Source organism: Trichoplusia ni, chromosome 6, assembly GCF_003590095.1.
Source record: "Trichoplusia ni isolate ovarian cell line Hi5 chromosome 6, tn1, whole genome shotgun sequence".
In the NCBI taxonomy this organism is placed as follows: Eukaryota; Metazoa; Arthropoda; class Insecta; order Lepidoptera; family Noctuidae; genus Trichoplusia; species Trichoplusia ni.
Genome location: NC_039483.1, coordinates 333,041 through 343,364, shown reverse-complemented (window position 1 = coordinate 343,364; position 10,324 = coordinate 333,041). Strand labels below are relative to the sequence as shown.

At 33.1% G+C, this 10,324-nt stretch overlaps 1 long non-coding RNA gene across 1 annotated transcript; it reads right to left on the bottom strand.

Annotated features, from left to right (window-relative positions):
* Positions 1 to 5,415: 5,415 nt before the first annotated feature.
* LOC113495393 lies at positions 5,416 to 6,171 on the bottom strand. The gene is made up of 2 exons (XR_003400716.1): positions 5,560 to 6,171; positions 5,416 to 5,458 (listed from the first exon to the last, which is right to left on the bottom strand). It is a non-coding gene; the product is annotated as an uncharacterized LOC113495393 (long non-coding RNA).
* Between the last annotated feature and the right edge of the window lie 4,153 nt (positions 6,172 to 10,324).

Genomic DNA, 10,324 nt, shown 5'->3' with positions numbered 1-10,324 from the left:
TGGCAATCGGGTTTTCATATTCTCCTGAGTGTTTTGCCAATACCAGTTAAAAATTCATTAAATTGACCAGGGCCCTAATTCTGCTATTACGAATGGCCGATGAATGAATGAAAATTTTCCTAAAATGACACTTTTCGTATTTAAGCATTTTTCTTAAACAATAATTGAAAATGTAGTATGAGACGGTACACTCAAGATCAATAATATTTATTTCCAATCATTGTGTTCAAAAAATGCTTAAGCTAATAGGAACAATTTCAAATATAATAAAATTGTGATTCATTCATTGCCCATTGTAAATAACAGAATCGGGGCTCAAGAGTGTTCCGCCTCGTACTAAATTTCCAATATTTTTTTTTTTTGAAAAATGCTTAGGGAATAGTGTCATTTTAATCCAATTTCCATTTATACATGGAACATTGCAAATAGCAGAATCGGGGCTTTAAAAAAAAGTAGCTAACTCTAACTGGATGCGGACGGCCGAAGGGTTCAAAGTTAGAAAAAATATACGTGTTTTTCAGAAGATTAGCCTGACGATCTGTGACGCCGGCATTAAATAATTCTGACAGATTCCGTTTTTACCTTTTCGGTAAGGTACCCCAAAAATCATCTTCCTTTTGCATTTTATCATCTAACAGTGCAGATAAGCTGAGATCTATTCAGGTCGGTGAACAATGTAAGAGACAGGTAATTAAATTATGAAAAAAGAACTTTAGTCGCTTTACCTCTGACGCCGAAACTTAAAACTTTACATCGCGCTCACCGATGCGGTAAGATAAAGCGGCCATCTTGAATACACGTTTTTGAAATTAGAATTAAAAGTCGAATTGAATAGATTTTCATCTTTTTTTTCTTAATGGCGTTATTATTCTAAGATGGTTCGTATTTTGGTAGCAGGATCGCGTTCTAAATTCGATTAAGAGTAGGAGATATATTTTGCTTAACACTATTTTTTAACTACAATATTTTTTTTACTAAAGTTCATTTTATTGAGGACTTGGATAATAAATTACTATGACTATGTGCAAACACGTAAATTATGCAATTTCTTCCACAATACCCAATGATAACCATTACACGTACTAGTAAAGCAGTTATCGTATATAAAATTGATTTCTCTATAACAGACTGTTCACATCAAGCATTCAAAATCAAATGTAACAACTACAACGATATTCCGGCATTATCTAATTCACAGCAATTCGCTAGGAAATGCCTTAACAATTTGAATAGGCATACATTTAGCTCGCAGATATCATCAAATAGGTACGTAGTGGATCAGTGATAGTATTGTGTATTTCACCCGACCCAGTTCACACCGATAGATGCAAGGGTTGCCCGTGTGGAGTTACGAAAATAAATAGAGGAGGCTGTTCGATTATCGCACATATTTAATACTAATATTTGTAGACGTGGAAGTTTGTATGTGTGAATGGAGGAATGTTTGTGCGTCTTTCACGCTAAAACCACTGAAGGGATTTAGACGAAACTTGGTACAAAGATAGTTTATAATCTGGATTAAGACATAGGACAGTTTTCATCGCTATTTTATGTCCCTATTTTCGATTCTAAAAATTGACAAAGATAAACTGCTTAACGGTTAGAAGTGGCTTTTTTTTTGTGAAAGAGTAACAGACATCAAATACAATACATACAAACTTTCGCGTTCATTATTTTGAGTATCAAGTTCAATTAGCATAACGTTTCAAAAAAACACAATCCCCATAGTTTCTTTACTCCTGGTACCACGAAACATCGATTCACATCCCACCACAGCTCACATACCTGAATGTGTCGCCATTCTGCTTTCACAGCTCCTCAGACACTTGGACACTCGACTATCAGACAGTACTGTCCTCTATTACTGTCATAAGCGAATTCAATGGAACGAACCATCATTGTGCCTCTGTTTCCTAGGATGAGTTATTAGTTATGTTGTTTTACTACACAAAGTTTGTTTCAACATTTCTTCTCAGGGTAGTCAGATAGGAAATGTCGACTCCAGCGTTCTCAAAAAAAAGAAGACATGTAAAAGTGATTATATATTCTACTTACATTATAATTATTTGGTACATCGGATTACAGGTTCATAATTACTAAAATCGCCCGACTAGTTATGTGAAGTCTTAAATCATGAGCTGACGCAAACGGGGTGAGTGCAACTGGTATTCCTGGACCACATTAAACAGAACCATTTCAAAATACCTGTAACAAGAGCAAAAGAAGTTAATGAACTACGACAACATGTTAAAATTTTTAGCTTCTTGTTTTACCACCTGAATCCTTTGGTCTTCATACTTTTTCAACATTTTTTTTTTGAGTTTAGTTGTGGTGCCAATTTGCATATGAAATTCGTTGGAAATGTGTGTTTTGTCAAGCAAAATTGGTGAGGACGAAAGAATGAAAGTTTATTGTTTTAATTTCTGTTTTTACAGTCTGGTTATTTTTGCAGCATTTCGTAACGAACTGGACATGCTTTGTATGTAGATAAAATAAAAATGGTGACAAATGTTTACCTGAGTGAGGTTGTTTTTAGTAATAAAGTTACAAAGATACATCTAATATTTTTAAAGGTATTAAAAGAGGCCAATCAAAACTCATTTGTTAAACTCTATGATATAAATGGTATCCATTTAAAACAAAATTGTGTTCCTATTTTTAAATATTTCCTCCTGAACGAAAGTGTTCATTGCTCGCTTAAAATGATTCATTTTCCGTATTCAAAATGATTCATCAATTTTTCATTCATTCCGTCTGAACAAAAAGTCGAAAGTCATTCAAGCTAAATGACTTATGATTAACGATACTTCGCTTTTAGCAATGTAATGATTTATTTTTCAGCTTTTATTTAATATTTAATACAAAATCTTAAATATGACGGATGGTGAGACGACGATTCCTTTTTCTTTATTTCGGTTCTCATTTCCGTAGGTATCAAAATAATTTCCTTTTAGGAAAAGGTTAATAAGTCTGTCGTTTTTAGTCGAAATAACTTTCGAGAAAAACTGTTACATAAATTAAGTAGGTAACTTCTTTGCTTTTCATTAATAATGTATTTCTTTTACCGCTACAATAAATACATAGAACATATTTTTAATAATCTGCTCTTTTCCACCGTCATAAACTGATCAGGTTAGATTGAGTTTATTAACGCTTGGCGTCACTTCTACGTAAAAAAATGCCTGGTCGCTACGTCACAAGATCCCTATTTTTCTTTCTTCTTCACATTAGGAGAAAAATACGTCTAGGTTTTTATTTTAGACTCAGTCGTCATAGCTATGATATATTATATTTATTGAGACGTTTTTCTCAAATGTATTTTTAAATCGAGTGCCACCTTCTAAAATTTATTTCGTACGTGTACATTTTAGAAATTCAAGAAAAGTAAACAGGTTTGTTCAATTTTTATTTAGTTCTATTCTATTCTCTAAGTATTTTGTTTCAAAAATAGCTCTTGATGTACGCGCAATAAATACCAAATAGATGAAAATGTTTGAATGTTCGTGACTTACGTCTTGTGTCTGCTGATCAGAAAGAGAAAAATTTATAAATCTTCTAATATATAAAATTCCCGTGTCACGATGCTAGTTACCGTACTCCTCCGAAACGGCTTAACCGATTTTTACCAAATTTTATATGCGTATTCAGTAGGTCTAAAAATCGACTGACATCTATTTTTCATACCCCTAAGTGATAAGGGTTGCTCACACTAAAAAAAATACTTTTTGTTTTTATTTTTTTATAATGTGGCATTAAAAATACATAGGTACAACGAGAAATAATTTACTAGGCAAAACCACGTTTGCTAGAACAGCTAGTATAAGTATACATACTCATAGGAATACAACGCTTATAAATATAACATTTGGTATACTGCTACCCTGCAGAAAATAAACTTTCTCCAAGGAGTCAAAAATGTCCCCATGAAAATGATCTGATTTCGATCCTTTCCTCTTATATGCTATATACTATGCTAATTGTATGTTTTCTTTTAATTCATTTATAGCCAACCACTTTTAGCAAATTGTTTTTATAATCAAATCATCAAATAGATTTTCTAGTTCCTGAGATTACATGTAAATAACTTTCTCTTTACATATTATCATTATATAATATGACATTTGTTTATTTGCGTCTCATACGACAAACTCTATAGATATCGTGTTTGTTGACAGTTGCCTATGACAATCAGTCAACATACTAACATATTAACACAGATATTAATGACGATAATTAGCTACCTAGTAAATCAGTTATCCCTTTGACCATCGTGCCTACCGCACGAATCCAATCAATACGTCAACATACTAATGACTGATTACTGTAATAATCAATTGAATTAATCCAATTAATTTGAATTGTTTGAATTCAATTTCATCGAATGCAGATTGGCTGTCAGCCGCAAATAAAAGGTTTTACGCTTTGATGGCTGCCGTAGCTTAAAAAAATACATTACCTTACATTATAAGTGTATTTTATGAGAATATCACGTAGATTCTTTGCGCTGTCTAATATAATATCTCTTTGAGTGGTATTTATTGGTTTAAAATTTAAATGAATCTAAAGAAGGTTGTCGAAATATGAAAGGTGTTTGTAAAATAAAGAGTGAAAGACATGATTATTAAATTTTGTTAACTTAATAAACTATTTCTGAATTTAATTAATTTAAATTATAATTAATTTTAGAATTTTCACCATAACTGACATTTCTCGTCTAAGCATGTTTAAAACTGCACGGGTGGCACATTGCTTATAGGTCATCAAACCAAACCCACCGAGCATGACGTGTCGCGGGTTCGGTCCTCGCTTATTAAAGTATTGATGTGATCCACAAATGATTGGTCTGAGTCTGAGTGCATATGAATACACCAAAACTGACTGGCAGGCTGAAACTTTCAGGGTAGCTGCAAACCTGATGAAAATGCAATTTACATCAATAAAAGCAATGGAGTTTCAATGGAGTCATTTAAAAACGTGGGTTTTTCGATTTTTAAAATTTATTAATTTTACCTCTTAGTTCGGATAGTTCTTTTAAATTTTTATTCATTTTAATCACATAAATTCTACTTAAACCCATAAACTTCGTAACAAACAACAACTACGCTTTCGCCAACAAATGTTTGCAGAGAATCACTTAACACAATCAGTGCGCATACGATCATAGAAGGGAGACAGCGCATTACCTTACTTATAACGCCATCCCACTCCCACAATCGTAAGAAAACTCTATGAGCTTATGATACAGGCACAGATTTAAACTCCGAGGAATATTCCAAAACTTGTTCTAACTTTATGATTCAAGTTGCACTTATTAATATTACGAACGTCCCAACTTAAAACAAATTTAATAAACAGTGTTGAGTTGCAAATGCACGAACACATTACATCTTTCAGCATGCACTAAGAGTTATTTTGCTTCGTATTCAAACTTGAGTTTCAAACACAAATGTTCAGACAGCTGAAATGAAGAGCAAACAATTATGAACTCTATTGTACGTTACCGATAGCATAGTTTAATGTTTCTTGTTTAATACGTTTGCAATAACCACTTCTCATTACCTACATTAACACATACACATAGACTACTCATTATTCAGAACATAAATGTGTACGGAAAGTGCCTATAAAACAATGAACATAAATTTATAATAAAAATCAATCAAGCGCGAGTTACTCGCTACACTGTGTATATACAGGGTATTTTCTCTTTGCGTGTGGTACCCAAAAGAATGAAGGTCCTAGTGCCGGAACAAATTCAAAATTGTGTATTTTTTATGAAAACTTAAAAAAACGCTAATGAAACATTCTATAAATATTAAAAAAAAGACGCTTGAAAAACACACGAGGCCGAGGCCTGAAGTTTAATCAGCATTTTGATTCGGTTGGTCATGGGACCACAGATAATCTAAATATTGGCACAATTATTATAAAAATCGAACAACACTTCACCAAACATCAAATATCATATTTGATACAAAAAAGTATTTTACAATTATTAATTGTTGTCTGCTTCAACTGCAGGCCGCTCTTAACTGCATGCAGTAAAGTAAATAACGATCATGTTTACCAAGTTTTAAGCAAATGTTAGTTTAGGACCACAGCATTTGGCAACCGTAGCTGTCCGTTAAGTTCACACTTATACTCATGTGAACAACAACAGGGCGTCAGGGCCCCAATTCTGCCATTCATAACGGCCGATGAATTAATGAAATTTGGCTTAAAATTACAATTTTCTTATTCTCTTAAGCATTTTTCTACACAATAATTGGAAATTCAGTGCAGGACGGTATATTCAAGGTCAATACAATTATTGTATTGGCAAAATACTTAAGAGAATAGGAATAATTTTAAATTTAATCCAATTGCCATTCATTCATCGGCCATTGTAAAATAGCAGAATCGGGGCCCAGAACTGTTCAGCTCCATTGATGTCATTAGACAGGTGTGATGTTTGACAGCTGTCATTATTATCGGACAGATTATATCATATTTTAAATACACTCCATTAAATTCAGTTAAAATTTTACTTTTATTTATATTTTTATTGTTAAGTCAAAATAAAAACACGGAAAATTTGTTTTTTTTTTTGTCGGAATCGAAAGTTGTTTATTTATTTTACTTATAGTTTTTTATCATAGTAAAATAAATAAGGCCGGACCGGAAGCGTTTTAAATTTATTTTAATTAGAAAAACAACTAAAATACAATAAATATCCCTGACCTGTCAGATCTATCTTTAGTAAGTAAGTAACATTTGTATTACAATTTTACTTCAACTTGTATTCATCTGTAGGTAGTACAAATAGTAAATTAATAGCATACCACAAATACATACATTGATAGTTACGGCTGCAAAGCAATCATTTAAAATTAATACGGCTTACGTTAATTCGTTATTCAAATACTCTGTATTTTCTATATAAATGGTATGTAAATTAATAATACAATCTCTTTTCTATCTCACCATTGTTTTTCTTTCCATCCAGCCAAAGAGATCTAATCACGATAAGCGAGTCCAATGCTTTCCATTTTTTCATCTGGCTCTTCACGGCATCCATTGTTTTTCTTTTCGTTCGTAATTCAAAATGGGTTTCTTTTTGTTTTGAAATACTATCGCTATAGTTCGTATCGTATCGTAACTTTTTCTCAAAGAAAAACATAAGATCGTGAGTCGTTCTATATATTATATATTTTTTTATAAATAAATGCGGACAACATCACATACTTTGTTCTGAAGCCAAATTAAGTTGCTTTAGCACTTGTGTTATGGAATTCAGATACAACGAAGGTACCACAAACACCCAGACCCGAGACAATGTAGAAAATGTGACTTTTACATTGACCCGACCGGGGATCGAACCCGGGACCTCCGAGCTAGCGACACCTTGAAACCGCCACTCGACCACGGAGGTCGAGCATGTGCATTCTAACATTTTTCCAACAACCGTTACAGTTATAATAAATGAGTTATGTAATAAACGTCAAAAATATGACATACATCGTTTTGGAGCTTATTTATGTCCAGTCTAGACTAGGACCTAAGATATGGGCCTGAGTTATGTTATCCGTAGCACCTGTCACTTTAGACGAAGACAAATCTCTTGACGGAATGGGAAATAACTTATGATTTTTGGGGAAAATGTGACATTACATTTTTGACTTAGAAATGTGATGGAGGTTGTCTAGTAACGTGATACATGGTGACATAGGAGACGTTTGAATGTAGCTACCTATGTATGATATTAAACATTTTTGACAAGACATATTTTGTTACTTTTTGTTGTCATACAATTTCAGCCTGCTTTTTTTTAACTATAACTTACTTTGACGTTACAAAATGTAGTTTACTAAATGATATATAATGTTGACACATTGCTGACGCGGATTAGCATCTTAAATCTCTTTTGCTAAATATTAAAAAAAAAAAGTAAAGGATCTCTTGTTGGTATTTTGACTCGGTTTTTATGTAAATACTAGCTGTTGCACGCGACTTCGTCCCCGTGGGTAGAAGATACATATAAGTTATGATTTATACCTGCCCTGTTCTTTCACATTTTCCATTGTATCTTCGCTCCTATTAGTCGCAGCGTGATGGTTTATAGCCTAAAGCCTTCCTCGATGAATGGTCTATTCAACACAAAAAGATTTTTTCAATTTAAACCAGTAGTTTCTGAGATTAGCGCGTTCAAACAAACAAACAAACTCTTCAGCTTTATATATTAGTAATATATAGATAAAATCTTCAAAAATAAATTGAACACCTGCCTTTTTTTCCCACGTTTTTAAACAACTTTCCTTTTTTTTTTGCCGTTCCGGATAGATTTTTGCAACTCAGTTTTGAGGCACTTGGTGATAATAGTTCGATCCCCGCGTATAACAAGCATTTGCGTGATCCACGAATATTTGTCACTCTCCTATTAGCATCCTCGGTATATAGTACAGTCAAACATTGGCAGAACATCAAAGATATGCCAGATCGCATATGCGGTATATGCGTGCGCAGATGCGTGCACTGACGCGTGCAGTTTGACTGACAGGTTTACCCGTTTACTGCTGATTGAAAACGGCTAGCACGCGTGATAAAATAAAAATGTTGTTTTTTTTTTGGCCATTTATGGCCAGCATTAAAAAAATATTTAAACTTTTTCAAAAAAAAGTACCTCTAACAATGAATTAATATAGAGAATTAATCTCTTGTTTACGCACTGTTTGATTTTCCGGATTTTCATTAAAATATCAGAGATTTATTATTTCAACCGAAACCAATTACGAAATTAGACTGAAGTTAAGCTAAAATGAAATAACTATAATTGGTTTTGAGAAAAACTTTAATTGGCTTTGTTACTAAATTCACTCTAAATATCAATTTATATAGGTTCGCCGTATCGCCAAAGTGTAAAAACGGAATATCTCTTACTGAGGCACCGCTCTCTGTCCGTCTGTAACCAGGCTGTATCACATGAATAGCTAGTCACTTAAAAAACTAGTACGTAAAAGTTAAAATTGAGGTAACGGATAAAACGGTCAAAAAAAAATTTCACCTTTATCGCCTTTTGTGAATAAAACAATTATTATGGTTCTTTGCGTTATGTTATAACAGATAAACCCCTTTTTTATTAAGTTACCCGCTATGGCAAATATATCTCACTAATTTACATTTAAGTGTATTTCTCTGCAAGTGAATTTTGTAAGTCTGTTCGAAAAGTAAGTTAATAAAGAAGTTTCTAACCACAGTCCAAAACCCCTCGCTTCAGGTTTTATTCCAAATATTTCTATCTAACCGTTAAATATTGTCGGTCTAGTCTCCGATATTAAAAATGGCCGCGATCCGTATTGGACGGCGGGATTGATTGCCATGCATTGATATGTATCGTAAAGTTGTTCGATCTGTCCGTGTGTTTTTTATTAAAAAGATCATGTAGGCTTTGTTCCCGGCTCGGTATATTTTTGGAACACAAAAATGGAGTATGTAATGTTTATGTGAACCGAAATTCAAGGCTCTTTCATAGTTTATGCGTAAGTAAGATCTGGGCAAAAATTCTGCTTCATACAATGGCCGATGAATCAAATTTCAAACTATTGGATTAAATTTGAAACTATTCCTAATTTCTTAAGAATTTTACCAACGTAATAGTTAAAAAGTAAACAATAAATAATTCATTGTATTGACCGTGAATGTTCCGCCCTGTGCTGAATGTCCAATTTTATTATTGTCATGAAATATTGATTGGAGTAGGTTTTATACGAAGTGCTAATTTTCATTAATTAATTGGTCATTGAGGTCCATAGCATATAAATGTTAGCTGTGTGCAGATTTGGAGTGGAGGAGGTTGTGTTTAGGTATGAAGACAATTTCCAATTTCATATCAGTCATTTCTAGACGGAACCTCAAAATATATACAATTTTCGGCACAAAATGAAGTAAGAAACAATATAACTGTGACGGAAATAAACCTGAGACACTCCGGAAGTTACCGTCAAGCCTCAAAGGTACGGCAAGTTATTTTTAGCGGAACAAAACTGAAGAAATGTCTTTCGTTTCCCCTTTCCATTATGCGTTTATCGTGAACGTTTATCAGACTTACAACTAGTGGAAGGCTACAAAAGTTTCTGTAGTTTTAAACTCACAAAAACGTCTAGTTATTTCGACAAGAGAGAATTCGCGGAAGTTTGTCTTGAAGGGAAAAATACGTGTTTTTGTATTATTATTGCACCTACTTTAGGTTTGGTCATAATTTTTATTGGTAATATATTCTTGGAAATATTTTTTTCTTTTTAGCCTGTTTGTACGAAAACCTCATTGTAGCGATGTGTGTCGGACTTAG